Source organism: Ceratotherium simum, chromosome 3 (assembly GCF_057802395.1).
Source record: "Ceratotherium simum simum isolate JZ-2026a chromosome 3, ASM5780239v1, whole genome shotgun sequence".
Taxonomy (NCBI): domain Eukaryota; kingdom Metazoa; phylum Chordata; class Mammalia; order Perissodactyla; family Rhinocerotidae; genus Ceratotherium; species Ceratotherium simum.
The window spans coordinates 18,671,406-18,694,557 of record NC_141902.1 but is presented as its reverse complement, the minus strand read 5'-3'; the positions used below and the strand labels follow the sequence as shown (position 1 = coordinate 18,694,557).

At 37.0% G+C, this 23,152-nt stretch overlaps 1 protein-coding gene across 4 annotated transcripts in view; it reads right to left on the bottom strand.

Moving 5' to 3' along the window:
* The window catches only part of PRKD1 (protein kinase D1), a 290,658-nt gene that overhangs the window by 200,178 nt on the left and 67,328 nt on the right, over positions 1-23,152 (bottom strand). The window lies entirely within an intron of this gene.

Sequence of the window (23,152 nt, the reverse complement as noted above, 5' to 3'; positions counted from 1 at the left end):
TACAACTACCTATACCTGGATATATTCAGAACATTAAATTGAATATAATTTGACTTTGATATGACATAAAGAAGTAATCCTTTAATAACTAGCTAGAATACGAAATCTGCAATCAGCATGTTAACCGCACAGTATACTATCAAAAGGAATGCATTCAGCTATATTTCTTGCTGAAACTTCTCTTATCTATTTAAGATAAAATGAAAACACAGTCTAGAAACTATAAAAATACTTTGGAAACTGAAACTGTCTACACAAAAGCTTGTCTTTATTCACAAAAGGCAGAGACAAGTGGATGTGGAATGGCACAAAATCAACTTTAAAATGTTAATTCTTGCATCCAGAAAGGCAATCTGTATACAATTTACAACTGAAAGTACATCTTTGATGCTGGTACAGTTACTTAATTTTTACACACAAAAGACAAAACATCTTGCCGGTCAGGTACTGAAATATCAAAAATATAATAGAGAAAATTTGAATTCTCCAGGCTGAGTTCCCAAGGAACTGAGCTGGGTGAGAATTCTATGTTGCTTTTTAGGACTATGTACGTGGGCAAATGCCTGAAGGGAATCAATCTTGTCACAGTCCTAGGGGAAAAGGTGTGGCCAAGGGTGCAGGGCCTCAGAGACAGAGACTGCTCAAAGGGCACCTACTTCTACTTTGACTGCATTAAATGAGGTAATAGAAGTAACACCACAGAGCCTAGCACGTTCGAAATCCTCATAGACTTGAGCCATTTATATCAACCACAACAGCCTGTTCCCACTCTGACCCCTTAACTGCTTAGCACCAACTCAATACAAATTATGCATTCAATTATTATTTCTTGCTCTGTCAGACAATGCTCACTGCCAAGATAAACCCACCTTTGGTTTCAGCCAGGTCTTTGCAGAGACCTGAAGCACTGATTAAACAAAGAAAGAAGTTTGGAATCCAAATTAAGTTTGCCACTGCTCACTCTGTACCTCTGGGTAAAACACTGGTCTGTTCATTAGTAAAATGGAATTTGAATTTCAAAGACGAATGAATATTCATTCGGTTTGGGTAATTACATACCAAGGCATTCACAAAATATTTGTTGAATGAAAGGCTGAATGAATGAATGGATATGTACAGACTTTCTCCAACCTGGCTTTTTTCTCTTTACTAGTTAACTTCCCTTTCAGCCTTATTTTAGAGCTAAAATATCAAAGTAGAAGGGGAGGCATCACAAACATAAATATCACAGCACTTTGCTCATGACCTCACTTGACTGTATCGGGCTCCCCTATGACATAATGAACCACTGTCAGCACCAGTCAGATGTAGATATGCCAACGACTCTGTGTCAGCGTTTGCCAGGTGTGGCAAATTACTGAGTCTTTGTCTAGCCAAGCTCTGAGCCTGCGAGTCTAACAAAAAGCACTTAAGTACCTCCCAAGGCAGAAGAGCAGCGCTGGCTGACTATCAATGTCTCCTCGCTCGAGGGGCCCTAGTTTTGTTCTGGCAATCTCAAGTTCCAGCAGATTCCTAGGCTCCTGATTGGGCCAGTGTACTAAGGAACTGGGCTTTTCCCTGTCCCATCTTGGGCCTTCAAGTTCTGAACAGCTCACCTCTGATGTCTGCATGTGCCCTCACGCAGTATGCACACACCTGGCTTAGATACACTTCTAAAGGTACATTCAAAACCCTCTCCACTCGGCGCAGGCTCGGCTCCCAGGCTGGCTGCGTGCCCGTCTCGGTGATTCCCTGCTGCCTCCATTGCTGGCACCGATACAAACACAGCTTTGTATCTACTCACCACAAAAACCTTGACTCGGTTCTAGTCTCTCATGGATTCCTCAGCACTCAAAACTAAGCTAATTATATTTCATGAAATTTAACAGCATGCAAAATTTTTAATGACTAAGGAAAATACAGGTAAGAGCCAACTTGAATTGTGTCACTACAGAAACAGTAAAGGAGAGCTTAATATTTAAATAAATACCAATCTAAAAGAAGATGGCAAAACATCTGATTTAACAGAGATGAACAATGCAAAGTGTTTTGTGTTGATTCTCAAAAACTAGTGTTCTAAAATATGCCCTTCAAATCAACTGCGGCTGCCACTTCCCCTGCTCCTCGTCCAAGCTCTTTTTGAGAGATTTCTCACTACCTTTAAAGCTAAAAAGCTACTAAAAAGAGTGCATCAATGACCTTTTAATCATGAAAGAAAAATTACCACAGTTGACTGCAAACTACTACAATATTAAATGATTAATTATGACATGGCAAAACTACCATTAGAAATAGCTAAATTAAGATAAATCAAACAGATGGTAATTAGCTATTTCTTTCTAATCCACTAGTACATCATAGTTAACATGAATACCATAGAGAGTTTCATGATTAGATCCTTCCAGCATATTCTCACCTCTCCATTCCAGAAATTCAGTTTCAAAATGTCCCCTAGAGGGAAATTGTTGAGAGCAAGATGATAAATATGACAATGATAGGAAAAATCCAAGTACAAAATACAAGCCTTCAGCATAACCTCAGATCTGAATGTGAAAAGAGGAAACAGAAAACGGGGGAGAAATGTATTGATAACAATCTAAACATTAATCCAAGTGGTACTTAACTAGAGAGCCTGGAACAATTTATAGAACGATGCACTGGAACATTCACTAAGGATTCAGCTTCATGAAACATCCACCTGTCTGGATAATGGAACATGTCTTCTCGTCTCAGGGTTCTTCCCAGGAGAACATTAAGAATGTATGTACTTTAGAAGTCTTGAAGGGGACTCAAAGTCCACTCAACACTTCCAACTGTGTTTCTCATACAGCACAACTCCAGACCTCATCTTTATCTCCAGGTAAACTACAGAAATTATAATAGCTCTTACGTCTACCAGTTTAAACGTGGTGTCTGTTTTCTATATATTAATAATACTCATTTCTTCCTTAACTTAAAAAAATATTTCTACCCTCAGGGTAGGTGTAAGCAAAAGGGAACACTTTAAGGAACAGAACATAGCCATGTCAGCAGTTAATCAACACTCCTCTTAGAAGCTTTTTATCAACAGTTTATAGAAATCAGCACAGAGAGAAAGCCAGCTTCTCGGAGCTACCACCACCGCCTCATACAAGAACTATCCATGAGCCACACGTTCAGGAACAACAATAGAAACATGGAAGTATGGAGCCGATTTTCATTCGTTTTTAAAATATGTTTTATTGTTCCTTAAATCTATTGTTATGAAATTTATATGATAACATAATTAATGGCAAAATTGTTACCCATGAACGCAACATTTAAATAATTTACCAAGTTATCTGCTTTTTTAGTTCTCATCATTCACGGTCCAACATATGAACTTCTTTTAGTGATCCACTGCCCGTAAGTGCTGGGTGATTTCTTTTTCTATTAAATAGATATCCTCAGCCACATCCTTAGTGATCTTCAGAAGTTTATATGAACTCTGACTGCCTGTGTGAAGATGTTGTTTTAGGGCTTCTTGAGCTTTGCTTACAGTTCTATATTTCAATGGTGCGTAAAAGTTGTTGCTATGAACTGAATGTTTGTATTTCCCAAAATTCATATCTTACAACTTGAATCCCCAATGTGATGGTATTAGGAGGTGGGGCCTTTGCGAGGTGACTAGGTCAAGAGGGTGGAGCCCACATGTTGGGATTAACGCCCTTATCAGCAGAGACACAAGAGAGCTTGCTCTCCTTGCCAGTAAGGACATGGCAAGAAGATGGCCATCTGCAAACCGAGAAGAAGGCCCTCACCAAGACCTGAAACTGCCCGCACCTTGATCTTGGACTTCCCAGCCTCCAGAACCGGGAGAAACAAATGTCTGTTGTTTAAGCCTCCCAGTCTATGGTAATTTGTTATAGCAGCCCGAACTGACTAAGACAGTTGTCATCCAGGATATTATGTCCTCGATAAAGTAAATAATCTATTCCATGTAACCCTATGATTACTAAAAATGGAGCCACACATTAAAATGCCCCCAAATTCCTGGCAGTCCAAGAGATCTTGTTTTCTCTCTTGCTACTTTCAGTATAAAATAAACTACTGGTGACCTACTAGGCTTCAAAAATGATTCACTTCAACTACATTCACTTTAAGTACATAATAAAAAAGACATCTGAAGGTCTGAAGGTTTACAACTAATTTTTTTAAATATACGTTTATATACTCTACTTTTATGCTAGCTGGGGGTTTGGGGATATTTTGGTTGTTTTAAGAATGAGGCTATATCTCCTAGGATCACCTTTGAAAATGTGTTTTCTTTCAAGTTTACATACATGACATCTGTGAAATTTTAAACTAAAATAAACGTTCCTCGCAAGAACTATAGAGTGGTGCTCCTTCTAAAGCAAAATGAAGACATGCTATGTGTAAGTAGAAGTCCAGGGGTGAATAAACATATTTAGCCTTTTAATATGCCCTCTCTCAACCAAGCCAAAGCACAAGGATGAGTGGCAAATCAACACATTGCAACTTTTGAAAAGACTGTATTTCAAAAATGATCTAGGGTTCTTCAATTAGGGGCCCCCTACTTCTCTGAGGACCCGCTGAAGAGCTGTGAATTCTGCTTTCTACTAAGGCATAGCATAAGGAAAAAGGATGAGTGTAGTAAGATTGGGGAAGGTGAAGATATTTGTTTTTTTTTCAACAAACACATACCACTGACCATATTTCTAGGCACTATTTTAAGTATTTTATAAATATTAACTCTATAAATCCTCATAATAACTTTATGAGTAGGTACTGTTACATAAATCCCATTTTACAGATGAGAATGTAGAGGAACAGAGAGATGGAGCAACTTTCCCAAGACCATTCGCTAGTAAACTGCTTAGGCCAAGATTTGAAGCCAGACAGTAAGAGTTCAGAGTCCACGTTCATAATAACTGCCTTATTCTGCTTCTGCTGGCCACTGCTTCCTTAACTCTTCTCATAAACTCCACTAGAAAATCAAGTAAAGAAAGAAAAGAAAACATCTTGATTATAGAGGAAAGTAAAAAGTGTACAGCTTTGGAGTTTTTTTCCTCCTCAGTTAAAGGCAACATAAATTATTTTTCATGGGAAAAAACTGACTTCCAAACACAAATGACAAAAACAGCAGGGAAGGAAATGCTATTTTCAAGTTTCTAGGAGGTTATCATAAACAACGAAGAGAGAAAAACAAATTAAAGTTTAAAGAAATGGCATTTGACAGCATCCCTTTTACCTGGCTGCCTACGACAATTTGCCTGCACTGTGTGCGTGGCTGCGCTGGGCACCTAGGGTGTGAAAATGAGAGATGACCAGGCTTGGAAAGAAGAGAGAAGCATATTGTAAGCCAATGTAAATGCACAGTAAGGTCTGAATGTTGTGGAAATAAGCCCAGGCTGCTTCTCAATTCATGAGTTTAGCTGAGATGGCAGAACAGATGACAAACAACAACAAACAGAAACACCACACCACACAATTCTCTCCAATAGTTAATAAATCTCCATAGCAGCTTAACTCGATGCTAATTTACTTTCTTGTTTAAACATTCTAAATATTTGTTATCTATTAAATATTCATGTATTATGTTTTAATACCTTGAGGGTTTTATTCTCCAAGGAATTAATCTATAAGTACCTATAGTCAAAATAGCACACTTTCCTCAATGTAACAGCAAAGCTCTTACTTAAAGACTTAATATCAATTAATTGGTCAACATATGGAACTAGAGGTAAACTCAATCTGCTTGGCATTTAAAATTTCTACTACTGAAATGAATATTTCATTTAAAGTAAATACTTCCTCTTTCTTCAAAATAAAATAAAATTTTTACCTGTTCTCCAATACAATTATTTATGTTCAGTTTTAGTATGAATGAAAACCCAATAGTAGGCATTTTTTTTCTTTTCTTGTAGTACACCAGAAAGAACCATTTTATTTACCAAAAATTGATTTATTCAATCTGCTTCTTTTGGATATAAACATTTTTTGAAGGATCTGCTTTACTTCTGTGTGAAGTTTCACAAATAATATCAATTTACTCAAAGAAAATTAAGTAATAATAGTTTTAATGTTAGATGTGGTAATAACCAATTAGCTCAAATCCAACTATCTATAAGTTTAAGAAAAATCTACTGACCTATCAAACCCCCAAAATAAGGAATGTTCTACTAAAAAAAAGAGGGTGGGGTACACTGTATTCCTCAAAAGTCAATGTCATAAATACAAAGAAATGCTGTGGAAATGTCCATATCAGAGGAGAGTGAAGAGACATAAGCACCAAATGCACCACCTGACCCTCAGCTGGATCCACACTGGAGCGGAGAAAGTGCTCTAAAGGAGGTTATTGACTCCATTGATAAAACTTAATACGAATGACAGAATAAAGTATTTTATCAGTGATAAATTTCTTGAGGTTGATAATTATACTCTAGTTGTATGAACGAATACCCGATCCTTAGGAAATACACACTGCAGCAGATGGATGCAAAGGCCCGTGTTACATAACATCCTCAGATGGTTCAGGGGGAAAAAAGCATGACAATGAGGGAAAGGCAAATGGGGTAATATGTTTAGGCAAATCTGGGCAAAAGCTAGAGGGGCGTTCTTTGTATTATTTTTATTGTTTGCAAATTTTCTGTGAATTTGAAATTATTTCCTAATAAAAAGTAAAAAAAAAAAAAAAAGGCAACAATAAAAACTATTGACATGAAGCAGAAGCATGGATTGAGCCCACTCTTTACAGGACACAGAAGCACAGAGTCCCTGAAACCTGCCCTCGAAGTACTGACATTACGTTACAGACTATCACAGACATTCCAGTCTCAAAAGACCTTGGTCCACGTGGAGCACCAGTCATTTCTAACACTAAGGTCTCGCCAAAATGGCACTCTTGGATACACTCCAGTTCCTTAGTCACTATAAACTCAGTCTCCACAACGAGAAGATGAGGCACATCCATCATAAACACAACAGTTGCAGGATCACTAAGCCACCCCCGATCAGCCCTGGAAATAAGGTTCATCCACCCCACCAATCCAGGGGCAACACCTTATGGGTATAACTCCAGTGGTCTGACTCAGTGACTATTTACTTTTTTTTTGGAGGAAGATCAGCCCTGAGCTAACATCCACGCTAACCCTCCTCTTTTTGCTGAGGAAGACCGGCTCTGAGCTAACATACATTGCCAATCCTCCTCCTTTTTTTTTTTCCCCCCAAAGCCCCAGTAGATAGTTGTATGTCATAGTCGCACATCCTTCTAGTTGCTGTATGTGCGACACAGCCTCAGCATGGCCGGAGAAGCGGTGCGTCTGTGCGCGCCCGGGATCCGAACCCGGGCCACCAGTAGTGGAGCACGTGCACTTAACCACTAAGCCACGGGGCTGGCCCCTCAGTAACAATTTACTTAGTGCCTACTATTTGCAGCGCTGGGCTATGTGGTAGGAAGAGAAAGATGAATAAGATTTGACACTAATCTTAAGGAACTCACAACCTAAGAAGAAAAAGATACATAATTCTGTAATTACAATAGAATCTATGAAATGCTGCCGTGATAAAGGTGTATATCAAATGTTCTGAGAAGGACTTAATGAACAGGTGGGACTTAGCTTCATTCAGTTATTCAATTAATATTCACTCTGTGTCGGGGAAAGGAACATTAAGGATGAGTAAGTGCTTCCCCAGATGACAGGAAAAGAAGTGAGAAGGGAATTCCAGGTAAAAGCAGCTAATAACATAAGACAATGGCCTAGAGTCATGAAAGCATAAGCTGTTTTCATTGAAAAATGAGGGGATCAGTATGGCCGGGAGCACAGCATCTCCTGGCTTTAGAGCCAGATCCTGAATGGCCTTGTCTAGCACGCTAAGGAACTACAAGGTAATCCTGTGGAGAGAATGGTAGAATATTTTCAGCAGGAAAATTTACATAATAAAATTTTTGTTGTAGAAAGACAATTCTGGTTGAAATGTCAAGCATGTATTATCAAGAAAAGATAGGAATCAACAACAGCTCACATGTAATTGCAACAGTCTTCAAGTGTGGTGATCAGAGCTTGAACTGAGCCAACATCAACAAGGCAAGAGACATTTAAGGAATTAGAAGGAGCAGAGCTCAGCATCCAAATGATTGTGTACGATGAGATGTGGTGGGGATAGAGGGTTAAGGTGATGCAGCTTTCTACCTTAAACTCCAGGGTCATTAACAGTGATGTCATTAACAGTGATTGAGTTTGAAATTCCAGTGTAGTATGCTTAGAGATGTTCAATACAGAATTTAGGATTATGGGAAATACACTGAAGTTCAGGAGAGAAGTTAGGGTAAATGTAAAGACGCTAGAGTCATATTGATGATGTTTATATACGAGATAGTTCTCTTGTGTTCCCTAAGGAAAACTGTAGATTGAGAAGACAGTTAAGGACAGACATTTAAAGATAATCAGAAAGAAAACAAGCCAAGAGAAGGGAGAATTATATGGTAACTGGGATTACACGGTACTTGTATATAGATAAGACACCCAGTGACCACAGTTCAACCAACATTCAACATACATTCACTGAGGCCTGTTAGGCACCACAGGGTTTGCTATGTCCTGATTATTATACTAGCCCCAATTTTCTACTACATCTGAATGAGGCAGTGACTTGAGAGTATAGTTCAAGTTAAGTTATTCTCTTCACTCTCTTCTTACACACTGAAGTGCAAAATTAAACAAAGGACTTTATTTTAAAAGGAAGCATAATCATGGACACACTAGAGCCTTTATAGCCACGCAAGGCTTATAAAGCAACACAAAGCAAAAAGGGTTCACAGGGGCCTGCCCGGAGGCGTAGCAATTAAGTTCGCGCATTCAGCTGCAGCGGCCCAGGGTTCACTGGTTCAGATCCTGGGCACAGACATACTCATCAAGCCATGCTGAGGTGGCGTTCCATATAGAAGAGCTACAACTCTACAACTATGATACACAACTCTGTACTGGGGCTTTGGGGAGAAAAAAAGAAAAAAAGAGGAAGATCGGCAACAGATGTTAGCACAGAGCCAATCTTCCTAAAAAACAAAACAAAACAAAACAAAAATCTCCTTTAAAAAAAAAAGAAAAAGAAAAAAGGTTCACAAACTAATTCTTGAACACATTCACTCTTCTTTTAAAAATTGTTGATGGGAAAAATATGATAATAAACCATGGGCAAAATAATGCAAACTTCTGATTTCAACAGAGTCAATGCCAAGTGATTCTTGGTTAAACAATAAGCATCCTCCACATAGAATGCCTGCAGATGCTCAAGTGAGAGTGTGTGTGTGTACACACATGCACTCACACACAACTTCCTCAAACACACACACTCACAGTCAGAGCAACCTTTTAAACACTTCCCCTTCATCACCCACAGCGACCACCAGCCTGGTGCAATCATCTATCCGCTCACAGAAACAGTGAGACCTGTAGTCAGTAACTCAGCAGAGCAAGCACGTTTCACAACCAACTCCACAAACCAATCTGTTCTCTATATAAGTTTTTTTCCTTTTTAAATTTCATGATTAATGTACTGCCCAGATCTTCAACGGTCTTGGCCTCCCAGGTCACCACAGAAAGCAATCTGTTTTTCTTGTACAATCATTTGAATAAATAACACCCAGTCATCTGACTGCAAGTATTCATTACACATGAGCTATAGAAAAAAATCAGTCACAGATCAAGTTCAGTAGCTTCAAAACGAATGACGTAGGTACGATTCATACAGAATCCTTCAAGTGGCTTCTTTGCTCCAGAAATGATATGAATTTTATCCTATGTGCATTGCACAACCTTGTTTTTCATTTTGTGAATATTTCTCTTGGGTCAATATTCACTTTATGCCTTTCTAACTCAGCAAATAAAGGCTCAGACCCAAAATGGCTTTGCTGTTGGTCTAGCATGTTAATAGAGCGATAATTATTTTAGTACTTCAATCTGGACAGTCAAAAGGATGACCTTATGATGAACCTCCTGTAAGAGAAACAGTATTGTTTATAAATAAAATCTCATGCTGAGAGATCCCTAGCTTCCAGAGGAAGACAGCAATCACTAGGTTTGCAGGCCGCTCATGTCCTGCCCTTTACTTTAGGTCCATGATATCTAGATTTTCATCAACATTTTTTAAAATGTTGCTCTAAGTACAGAATCCTGGGTTTTGTTCATGCATATCTGGAAACTATTCTGTTTAGGGAATATCCCACAAACAGCTAGGATGTAAAAGGGGCATTCTTTACTGATTCTTGCTACTAAGAAAATACTCCCACAGTGCTTGATTCAGTCCCACCACATTCTTAAAGGGACATCTGACTAAAGAAGAGCTCGATATTTCTGTGAAGAATGAAGATATCAAAAAATATATACATTCTCTAAGGAAATTTTAAAGTTATGTCAAAAGTAAATTACACAAAAGACTAATTCAGGATTGGAAACAGTGCAGTTAGGTTTAAAAGTCACAAATGAATTCGAACAGACCTGAATTCCCAGATTTACACGCTGGATGACCTTGGACAAGTTACTTGACTTTGCTGAGAATTCAGATAAAAATAACTGAATATACTATGTAAATAAACTAAGCCTAACACTTGGTACCCCATAGGCATTCACTAAATATTCCTTCCTTCTTGATTTTCCATTTAGACACTGTAAATGAGAACAACATTAGGGAATTCCATAATTTTTCATTATGCATGTGTGTGGTTTGCATTTCAATGATTACTTGCCAGTCTGTGAACAGAGAATATCACAAATATCCCATTTTGATACATGGTAAGTAACTATCACAAGTGGATTCCGAAGCTATTTTTAATGTTAGTTATTTCCATAGCCTATGTGTTCATAATTATTCTATATAAAACCCATTCAAATTCAAACATATTAAAGTATATATGTGATTAATAAATGTAAACAAAGTTTATAATTTTAAAATACCATGGGTCCTAATCCCATCAGATTGATTGATACAAATGACAAAATCATTGAATGAATACCACATCACCACTTCCTTTGTACTACCTAGTAAACTGGATCAAATACAAAACACTCTTTAGTGGGGCGCTCATCCCGATTACATAACCCAAGAGCTGACATAAAAAAGGAAGAAGGTCAAGTCCACTTTTGTAAAGCTCTTAAGTAACAAGTCAGAGGACAGAAACATTCACATGAGACCATGATAAACTGTTGATGGAAGAGAAAGCAACAGATTTTTAGTCTTTGATTCCAAATTGTAAACATTCCAAAATATCATATTCACATTAATAAACATTTTTCATCTTAATGATGAATAGCCACCTGCTGAAGTCTAAGAAACAGGAGCCCGCTCCTAATTGGAAACAGCAAGATTGTGTGTATTTTCCATTGTGTATTTTGGCTCTCCAAATGCTCAATTTCAGAACTCTGAGGTTAAGCCTTACAAACTCCCCCAGTTCTCCACACGCTGACACATTCTGCGGACACACACTGCATGCATTCAGTATAATCAGAATTCACACAGCTGGAATGCAGTGCTTGACGCCCTTGCATTTTTTAATCAGTTTGTGTGAATTTTAAGTGAGTTATCAGCTATGGTGAGGGTGCAGCAATTCTGTATTTGGAAAGGTCTTAAATGAAAGTAATAGGATCTGAATGTTCTAATGTTCCTTTATTCATTTCAGAGAAACAGCCTCTGTCACACTCGCTACCTGCTGCCAAAGTCTACAAGGAGCAAACTTAGCGGTAGCAGACTAAGCTAAATAATGTTTTGTCCAAGTTTCCAAAACAAGCTTTCACAATTTTCCATTTACAAAAATTAAAGGTAAGACCTATATTTTATCGTTTTGAACAACCAAAATGATTTAAAAAATAAACTTGATTCTCAACTCTCTCATCCCCCTTCAAAACCCTAATCACCATTTTTTAAGTAGCACCAGGACATGGTGGCTCCTTCCCTTCCCTGCTAAACAAGATCTAGCATCGTGAAGTCAATTTAGGTCAATATCATTTTCTGTTCAGGACCCTATACCAATAATCAGGCACAACGTTAGTCTCTCCAATTATAACCTATGGATCAAATGACCTCTCAAAATGTTACTTTAAAAACAAACAATCTGACTGACGCCAACAGAATATATTCATATACAAGAAATTTATTCACGATACCGATGAAATTACTCTACCAGAAACTCTGTTAAGTACATTCTTTAACTGGTTGCCATTCTAGGTGACTTGGAGATAGTTATACAACCAACCATATGAAATTCCAGATAGATACTTGAGGATGTATCTTGTTTAGGATTTTTAAAAAATTAGAGAGCCTTGGGCCCAGCCTGGTGGCATAGCAGTTAAGCGTACACGCTCCACTTCGGCGGCCCAAGGGTTCACAGGTTCAGATCCGGGCGCGCACCGATGCACCGCTTGTCGAGCCATGCTGTGGCAGCGTCCCATATAAAGTAGAGGAAGATGGGCACGAAATGTCAGCCCAGGGCCAATCTTCCTCAGCAAAAAGAGGAGGATTGGCATCAGATGTTAGCTCAGTGCTGATCTTCCTCGCCACACACACACACACACACACAAAATTAGAGAGCCTTGTGATTGCAAATATCCCAGCATTTGTCAGTAATGATAACAACATATTATTTAATCCAACAAGATGCCAACTCAGTAGTCATCCACTTGTCAGTTCATACTGAAAAAGCCAGAGAATGAATCACCTCGACAGGGGATCCTTTCAGATAAATGCTGTATTCCATGGGAGCACTGGAATATCCACCTTTTACAATTTTATCGAGTCTGAGCATTTTCCAAAGAGAAATAACACTTTTGGTCCTAAAATCTAGTGGGGCTCCAGTTTTCCTTGAGGAGGAATTCAAAGTTGAGTGTTCTTTTCTGTGTTTCGGAGGAAAGATTTTCTCAGATTACATGTGCCAGGAAACGTGACAGGTGCTTCCTGGTGAAATAAGGATGAAGACTTAACACAGTCCAAAGGGGAAAATAATATATAAAAAGATGGTTTCTTTACAATGTCACGAGGGCTCTGACAGCGGTATGCATAGAAAGGGGTACGTGTGGCAGAGATGAGGTCTGAAAAAGTGATATTTGAACTGACACTTGATGGGCAACAAGAAGTAGCAACTGGTCAGGCAAAGAGTCATAGAGTCATACCTTTGAACGTGTGTGTTTGTGTGTGTGTGTGAGTGTTTGTGAGGAGTCACTGCCATGAGGCAGGGAAAATTCTCTCTAGTAAAAGCAGCATAAATTTGAATGGGATAGAGAAGGAGAAGTAGGTACTTGCCAGATCATGAAAGACTGTTTTTAACAAGTTTATAACAAGGTTTGGACCTAATCCCCAAAGAGGTAGTCATTAAAGAATTTAAAGGGATAGTTGACATAGTTTGATTTACATTTTAGTCATGTTATATCAAGTAGGATTTTAAAGACTGAACCGTTGTTAACCGAAATTTTCCGAATAGGACCACCAATATTTTGTCAACACTGCCCCATCAAGAAGTGGGGTCTACATCCCTCTCCCTGAAGTCTGGACAGGCTTGTTATTGCTTCAACCAATAGGGTGCAGTGGAAACAATGGTATGTAACTTCCTAGGCTTGTCCTTAAGAGACAATGGACCTTCTCCTGGCTTTCTTGGAATTCTCCCTTTTGGGACTCTCCCTCTTAGGAGACCCCTCTTAGAAACTAGCCACCATGTTGTGAGGAACACAAACCACGTGGCATGGACATATATAGTCTTCAATCATACCTCCCCAGGAGCAGGCATGGGACTAAAGAAGCCTCCAGATGATTCCAGTCCCCAGTTATTCGAGTTTTCCTAGCTGAGACCCCAGACATCATGGAATAGACACAAAAAGCTCCCTGTGCCCTTTCTTAATCCTGACCTATAGAATCTAAAACATAATAAAAAAAACGTGTTGTTTTATGTCACTAACTTTTGGGATGATTTGTTATACAGCAATAGATAACCAGAATAAGGTCCATCCTTAAAATAAATAAGATCCATTACAAGACCTTTCAGGTAGTTCACTATCAAATCTTTCTTAAGTAGGAACCAAAATAAACTGCCTTATACAAACTTAATAGGGAAGAATGTCACAGCGTGCTTTTAAAACTTTTTACTTTTTTTTTAATTTAAAGACTTTATTTCTTTAGATCAGTTTTAGGTTCACAGCAAAACTGAGAGTAAGGCACAGAGATTTCTCATATACCCCCTGCCCTGACATATGTATACCCTCCCCCACTACCAACATCCCCCACCGAAGTGGTACATTTGTTACAAGTGATGAACCTACATGCACAAATCATTATCACCCAAAGTCCATAGCTTACCTTAGGGTTCACTCTTGGTATAGCCCATTCTATGGGTTATAATTATATTTATGCAAAATATATAATGACATGTATCCATCATTCAAGTATCCTACGGGGTATTTTCACTCCCTTTTTTTAACTTTCCTTTATTACATTTTTTTTAAACCTAAGTATTTTAGACAAAATTTCTAATTTGGAGGGAAAAAAATGTTTGTATGTAAGTTTGTTTGTTTCTAGCTGCTCTTGATATAACAAGAAGCATTCTTTTAAGGAATTACTCTTAGGCATGAAGCCTAGCATAACATAATATTTCTCCACTAACAGAAACCTCACATTTAAGAAAAATACAACCTTTTTCATGTTCAGACAACTTCCCCACTTAAATCCTTGCATTATGCATACTTTGAAGCAGATGTTGTTCCTAGGCACGTGCTACTTTTTTTTTATTTCACTAAGTTCATATTTACTGCTAAAATATTTCTTTTAAACTTGCATTTGCCAATCAGGGAACATAAACAAAACACAAAAATGAAAGACAACTGATTCCCTTATTTCCTTTAGGCTGGCAGATCTCATAGAAAGTGCTTTTGTAATAAAGAAAATATTAATGAAGTAGCAATGTTTTGTGCAGACATTTGCTCCTCTGTCTACTTCATTTATAAATACATTTTAATGAGGTAATAGAGGCGACACAGCTCTGCAAGTGTTCCTTTTTCTAACATTTGTTCTGAATTCAAAGATTAGAAACAGCTAATCTGCTGCATTTTGGGGGCCAGTTTATGAATACAGCATTTAAAGCTCATTGTTCGAGCATCTGGAAAGCTAACATCTCATAAATAGCCCATCCTCCCAAACATATGATTAGACAATAAGGGTAATCTGAAATTTGTTTAAAATCAGTAGCCATAAAGTAGATACAGTGTACTATAAATTGTCCCTCCCTCCCTCCCCACCCTCCACGGCAAAGCGTGTATTGAAACATGCCTTAATGGGCCTTCGTTTGCCAAGAAGACATTCCGAGTGGAGTTTGTCTTTGTACAATTAAATTATGCACATTGTCAAATCTGCTCATTTAAGAAATCTGTATTTTAGTGAATTATATCTAAGAATTAAGCCAGGTCTACCCTGGAGGTACTCTGTGGCTTCATTCTCACGTTAGAGGATTAAATGCCATTTTCTCAATAAAATATTTTTTCAGTCTTCCTCAAGTGGGTTATATACATTTAACCATAACAATCAGCAGACTTAAAAAACGATGTGGTTCAAGCAGACGGTCTACCTTCTAACCAACGCAAAGGAAAAAATCAATGTTTTAAATTTTTCATTTCATATATGTTTTCCTTTCCAAATTAAAAACTACAATCTAACCAACATTTAGAAAAAGTACGACCAGCTTATTCTACATGAGACATGAGGCCCTGGGAACCATAAACACACCAAGTTTATTATAGTATCTTGGAAAAACTTATCTAAAAGAAATCTCTAAAGAGGAAAATATCCTTTATGATTAAAGTACGCCACAACTGATTAGTTTCATGAATTTAAACTTGAAAGTCATGGCTGTTGTAGCTAACATTTTTGAGTGATAACACCTGCCAGGCACAGAGCTAAGCGCTAAGCGCTCTACAGGGATAAGTCGGCACTACTATTAGTCTCCATTTTACAGATGAGGAAACGGAGACAAAGTATGTTTACAAAATAGGCCTGGTGTCACACAGCTACAAAACTCATAACATTTTCAAGTTTGGAAGAAACACTTCGGATGGCCTAATAAAACAGTCTTGTTTTTTAGGTAAGGAAACTGACATCAGACAGTTTAAGGTCGCATTTAAATTAGCAGCAGAACAAATCTACACCCAGTCCTTCTCAATCACAGTCCAGTAGTCAATCAAATGTTTTCTACTTCCCATTCTGTGTAAGGGTTTATAATTTCTTAGTCCTTTTTTTCTCCCTATTTGCATCCATCTGTTCCTAAATATGCGATGTATTCACCCATGCTTTAACCATTCGATGATTATTTAGTAATCACTTATAGGTGTTTATCACTGACACATATAGAATTATTTTTTATTTATGTACATGTTTTGTACTATAAATATGTTGCTCTGTCGCTCAAAATTATGCTTGAAGGATCTGTCCATATATGTATGTATATCCAGGTTGTTATTTTTAATTTCTAGTTATATCCATCTTATGAACATACTATATTATAAGTTGTTTGTGTTTTTCATCATAATAAACAATGCTATAGTGAACATATTTGTACATGTCTCTTGGGGCTTATTTGTAGAAGTTTCTGGCTCACAGTATATGTATATTTCCAGCTTCACTATATATGGCCAAATACTTTTCAAAAGTGGTTCCATCCATTTAGTGAGTTTTACCCACTACACAGATAGCCATACAGAATGGCTATCACTTTCACACAATGAAAGAACACTCTCCTGAAGGCACCTTGCAAGCAGCTGTTCAGGAACACCTTCTATATAAGTCTCATCCCCACTCAACTCTCCCGCCAAATCTCCAACACATATGTCCAAACTTTTAAATTGTTAGTGGAAATGAAGTGGTATTCTTATTTTATGCATTTCCCTGTGGATTAGTGCATTAATATTAACTGTTTATATTTCCTCTTCTTTAATTCATTTACCATTCACTCATTCCCCTATTGGCTGGTTTATATTTTTCTTATTGATTTGTAAGTTTTTTTCTATTTGTCTGTTACATATATTGTTCTTTCTCAGACTAACTTGGTGTTTAGCTTTGTTCATCGTATCCTTTATTATACAGGGACCTTAATTTTGAGAGAGCAAAGTTTATCTATTTTTTACTCTTGATTAGCACAATAAATTCAAATTCATATGAGCATACATATTTTCATCCAAGATTTTTAGAAATGGCACCCTTATTTGTAACTTCCTCTAAGAAAAGGAAGAGAACAAGAAGTGGACTAATCCCTTCTTCACACTGAGCAAAATGCCCCTCAAAGTCACTATTTAAATCCTTGGTTATTATCAATAAAATTCAGAATTCATCGTTTCATTTTAAGTGAAATTATCTTTTCATTTTATATTATTTTAAGGAAAAATATTAAAATATTTATAATTTTTATTAAAGTAACATTATCCATCTTAACAAGGATCCCAGTAACTTACAGGATTATACATTTTATCAGTTGGCCCATCTGTGGTATTTTATTTTATCCACTGTTGGTACCTGGATATCATACTTTGTATATGCTTCCTTCTTTCTTTGGAGTCATTTTTTCTTATTACTGGGGTAACCTACATTTTTAAGCTTTCAGAGAAGTTGGAAATACAAACTGTATGTACAACTGAAGACTATTACATAAGAAATCAGATTATAAGAACAAAATCTAATTTCCCTATAATTCATTATTTATAAAATATTTCTTTAAAAATATATCTTGGGGCTGGCCCGCTGGTATAGTGGTCAAGTTCGCGAGCTCCACTTTGGCAGCCTGGGGTTTGTAGGTTCGGATCCCGGGCGCGGACCTACAAACTGCTCATCAAGCCATGCTGTGGTAGTGTCCTATATACAAAATAGAGGAAGGCGGGCACAGAAGTTAGCTCAAGGCTGATCTTCCTCAGCAAAAAAAGAGGAAGATTGGCAACAGATGTTAGCTCAGAGCCAATCTTCCTCACCAAAAAAAATATATATATATCTCAAAAGTACAGAGGTAGACAAGAACCCATTTTTGAAAGGTGGCACCTAGTGAATGCTTTGCCTATCCTGGATTATTCTTTTGGAAATCATGTGGATGAGTAAGTAGTTCTACACATCTAACACCTTGCCACTAGTTGTGTAGCTACAAGTAAGTCACTAAACCTCATTTTCCTTTTACATAAAACAATATATTTGGCAAAATGATCTCCAAAATTCTATTCCTTTATAAGTCAGCTGAACTACACACACACACACACACACACACACACACACTATTCTCGAGGGCCTATACAGCAGCCATGAAACTAAAATCTCATTTTAACATTTAGCAGCCCAAAATGGGATGAGCAACTTCCTTTCTTCAATATACCTACTGCAATAAAAACCATTACTCACAAACCGAAGGCAGTGCACCTCAGAGGAAATGGATTCTGATGATGTCAGATATTTATTGTTGCTTCCAGAGCAGACAGAATTGAACAGCCTTTCCTTCCCCAGCAAGTAGGAAACATTTCAGTATACGAATACGTATAATATAGGATTCTACTTGATAACTGACCACATATCCATTTTCTGAGTTATCTCCAAAAGGACCTGACCATAGTTGATTTATCTTCCTGTACATTGAAATTGCTATTTGTTGAATTCAACCAATTTCAATTTCATATATAAAAAAGCAATCCCTTTTACTCCTCTATTTTCTATCCATCAGACCCATTACTGAATAGATAGTAGTGAGTTTGAAAAGAAAAAAAGAAAAAGTCTCAAGAGAGTAGCTATTCAAACCTCTCAAGGTAAAATGCAGAGCAAAGGAAGGCAGCTGTCTTCTGAAAGAGCACGTCCTTCTCCATCTGCCCTGATGGAGGCCCTCGCTATAGATTTCCTACAGCAACAGATCTTTCTTCCTTTAAAAAGTAATTATATGAGTTTTAATATTAAATTGTATGTGTTCATAAAACTTTAATTTGTTTTAAACTACAAAAATATTTTCAAGCAAGGTTTCTTAGTGAAAAAAATCTTTTAATGAGTTTCATCAAACTGGCTCTGCTAGAGGCAGAAGCTGTCAGCTGTTCATTGTTCTGGTTAGGGGAACTCATAAATCCAAGTTGTGATTTGGGCAAAATATAGCTGTGCCATTTATCTGGTTTGTTTGTGTTGACATACTATTGTCTAACTTTTCTTGTTTTGTTTGAAATAGAGGCCTGATTTTGTTAAGTGATTTTTCCCCCTCTAAAATGATTCTAGTTTCTTTGACATAGTGCAAACATCACTGGTATTTCAATAAAACATTTCTTTTTCTCTAACATTAGTCCTCATATATAACTAAGTTGTAGGTTTAACTAGCCGTAAATCTTAGAACAAAGCAAATTAACCAAAACATACTCTTAATTATTTAATTCTTGGTTTTCTATTTTATAGATAATTTACATATCATTAATTTTCCTCCCAATGCTTTTCTTTTCTACTTCCCCAAATATTAGTGGCACTATGTTGTAATGTGTTATTAAAATAGCAATAACAATAAGTTACTAACATTACATAGCAATCATTATGTGTTAGGCACCTTACTAAGCATTTTACAAAGATTATCTCATTAATGTTCCTACATCCTATGAAGTAAATATCATCCCCATTTAAAAGGGAGGAAACTGACTCATATCTGTTAAGTAATTAGTCGAAGGTCACACAGCTAAAGATGGTGGAGCTAAGATTCATAGTCAGGCAGTGGACTCCAGAGTCAATGTTTTTAAATGCTATGAATCACTACCTTCTATTACACAATGCTGTACAGAGACCTATTTTTTTCTCTGAAGAACTTATCCTTCTCCATTTGTGAACAACCCAATAAATTAAAATTAACGTAGAAAGAAATACAAACAAATGTGGGAACACTAACCAACAAGTAAATTTAATTAAAAATGTGTCACATAAAAAAATTGTGTTATGTATGCTCACGCTGTGAATGCTGTTTCAGTGTACTGAAAAAAATAAATTTATTTTATAGAAATGCTGGAGCAGTTAAAGAAAATGAAAAAATCAAGATTATTCATTGCTTTTACTTAGCAACTTGTTTGCGCTGTGGACACGAATATTTTCCAGCTCATATTCTACTTCCTGCCTTTATTGGCTTGAATAACTGAAAACTGAATGACATGTTCAGCTTTTGCATTTTTTATTGGGTGAAAAATCATATAATTACATAGTAGAGTCTACCTCAACAGGCATAACAGTATAGATTTAAAGAAATTAGTTGTTAAGACCAACTTTGATTTAAAATTGGCTGCTTCTCGTTCAAAGACTCATTTCCTCAATCTGTACTGACCAAACTCTGAAATTCTGTCACCTTTGGGCTTTGCTTTTTGAAGAAATTATTTAAAAATCCAGGCATAATCAAAAATATATTCTTCCTGAGGTCCAGGACCCCCTTTCGTATTTCATGCCATCATAAAACCCAGTAAAACATATTAAAAATAAAAATGTTTAATAAATATCATTTAAAAGATACGAACTAAGTACCGTGGGGGATCAGAAGAAAGAGGAGACTCCCCAGATGAGACAATCAAGACAGGCTTCATTGAGAAGGTGGCAATTATCCCAGGTTTTCACTAGAGCACGGCTAAATTGAAAGGGGCTGGAGGGAAGAGGGCATTTCACACAAAAAGGAGTATGCTTGGAAATATCAAGCACACCTAGTCAGCTGGAAAATAAACTGTTTGGAAAGTAAATTGGAGCCGATTGAGGGGACTGAGGCGGGACTGTCAGACTGAGGTTTTGGTACTGTATCTGGTAAACTTTGAGGAGTCACTGAAGATTGTGAACCAGAGCAGTGAACTAGGAAAATTAATATGGTAACCGAGAGTAGGATGAAACCCAGGGAGTTTATTAAAAGGTTAGGGGGTGAAAAAGTGGTTGCTGGTATTGACGACCTTGAAGAACTACTAAGTGATATTGTAGAGCTCATCAAGAATGACAGGAGGCGGCAGGTGAAAAAGAGAGCTGTAAGCTGGGAACTGGCAACCCTGGGTGTTAGAACATCTTAAGAGTTCACCAGACCACACTAACAAAGGTGAGAAGCAGCTAGTCTAAGCAGGCATCGGAACTGCGGAGAGGGACTGCTGAGAAATCATGTAACCAAAGTCTGGACTCAGTCCTGGGGAGCAAAGGTTCACCAGCACCTCCTCCTCGCCCTCAGTCAGAGGCAGCAAGGAAAGCAGCCTCCCAGGAGATGCTCTGAGAGGAAGACTAGCATCATCAGAGGATCCGGTTTCAAGTAACAGGAGCAGATGGGAATCATGAAACCCCTGCGGGGTGAGCAATGGAACACACTGGCATTCCTTAGCGCCAAAGGCCAATAGGTGGGAAGGGCAGAGCTGAGAGAGCTAGACAGGGTTAGGATGAGGTTTAGTAGGAAGGAAGGTAGAAGAAGAAATGGCAGGCCACATGACTCCACAAAGTATTCCTAAAAATCATAATAAAGTCACAACCACAGACCTGTCACCAGAATGGTCAGCTTAGCTTCTGGTTGTAAGTGTAGTTAAAACGATTCCATCTAGTTCCTTGCACAGTAAAAGATCTTTATATCCATGCCTGGATTTAGACCTTAAATGGTGCTAAAAATTGAAAAAAAGGATAATGCACCTCCACACCATAAGTAATTCCAATAAATACACTGACTATAAAAGAAGAGAAGGAAAGCAACTAAGCACCCTTTTTTCTCAAGATGACTAAAGCGTTCTTTTTGTAAAGAACTCAAAATTAAATTATTTTCAAAACTAAAAGAAAAATAAAAGCAAATAAACAAACAAAACCCACTACTTTTAGGTCTCCTTGCTTTGCTGCAGCCTGAAGTACAAGGTTGGTCTGCCTTAAAAGAAAATGTAATTTGGTCCATTATACAGAAATCATTGTACTTTCAATCAAATGTTTTCTAATAAATATTAGCCATTAGTGCTAAGGATGTTTATTCAGCTTTCTTATGTGTATTTAGACAAGCTTAATACTTAACACTATAAAAGTAGAGAGGTAATCAAATTCATTTGTATAAACCCTTGAATAACTAAAAACCTACTTTCAATAAAGACAAATTGTGATGAAATACAGTAGCATAAAGACTTATTTTAAATGGGCACTTATAATCTATGGCTTTGTCAGGTATAAATTCAGTACGAGGCCTGTATTTTGTGCCTAAAGCTTCTATAAGTAAAAGCAAATGTAAAGTATCAGCATTAATTACAGTAATATAGAGAGTAATAGTAATTGATGTGAATAATCGTAACTAAAACATTGATTCTCAATCATTAATAAGATTTTGGTTTGCTAACTGTACTTATTGTGACACACACAAATATATATATAATACTGTACACCTATGTTTTAGAAAAATTTGATAGAATTTCAATTATTGCAGTAAAAAGCTTTATTGATTAATTTTTGGAATGCCAGATTTACTTCATCAGTGTACCCATTATTCAAACATTCTTGATTATTCAACGTTGTGCTACATTAGAAAATACTGTTACTTCATTGCTGCTGGCTTTTGAAAGCTACATGGAATTCTCAACAGAGGACAAAACTCCCTGTTTGCATTCACATACTAGTTTTCATAGGAGAAGATCTAAGAATGCTTAGCCAAGTGAAATGGATTCTAAGGTTTTTCTGATTTTATAATTCTTTCAAATAGGTTCCATGGGTGGTGAATTTTCTGGGCCCTTAAGTCTAGAAAAATGCCTCTATTTTTCCCTCCCACATAAAGTTCATGCACATGGGTATAGGGTTCTAAATCACTTATTTTTTTAATTAAAAATATTTAAAACAAATAAAAACTGCAGAGTAGAATAAAACATCAGTGGAACTATCATCCCAAATTGTCCATTCTTAACATTGTTCCATCTCTTGTTTATTAAGAAATAAAAATTATAGGTAGAATTGAGGCCCCCTATATAAACCTACCAAGAAATTACTTAGAAGTACAGAGTTTTGTAAAAACACCTTTCAGACATATGGGGGTTTTCTTAGTTTTTTATCATTGGTTTTTAATTAATTGTACAGTGATCAAAAATGTCTGTATTATATCAAAATTTGGTGCTTACTGAGTTGGCTTTATGCCACAGTACTTGGGTCACTTTGTAAACATTCACTTTATGATTGAAAATATGGTTTATTTTCTAATTATTGGATACAGGATTCT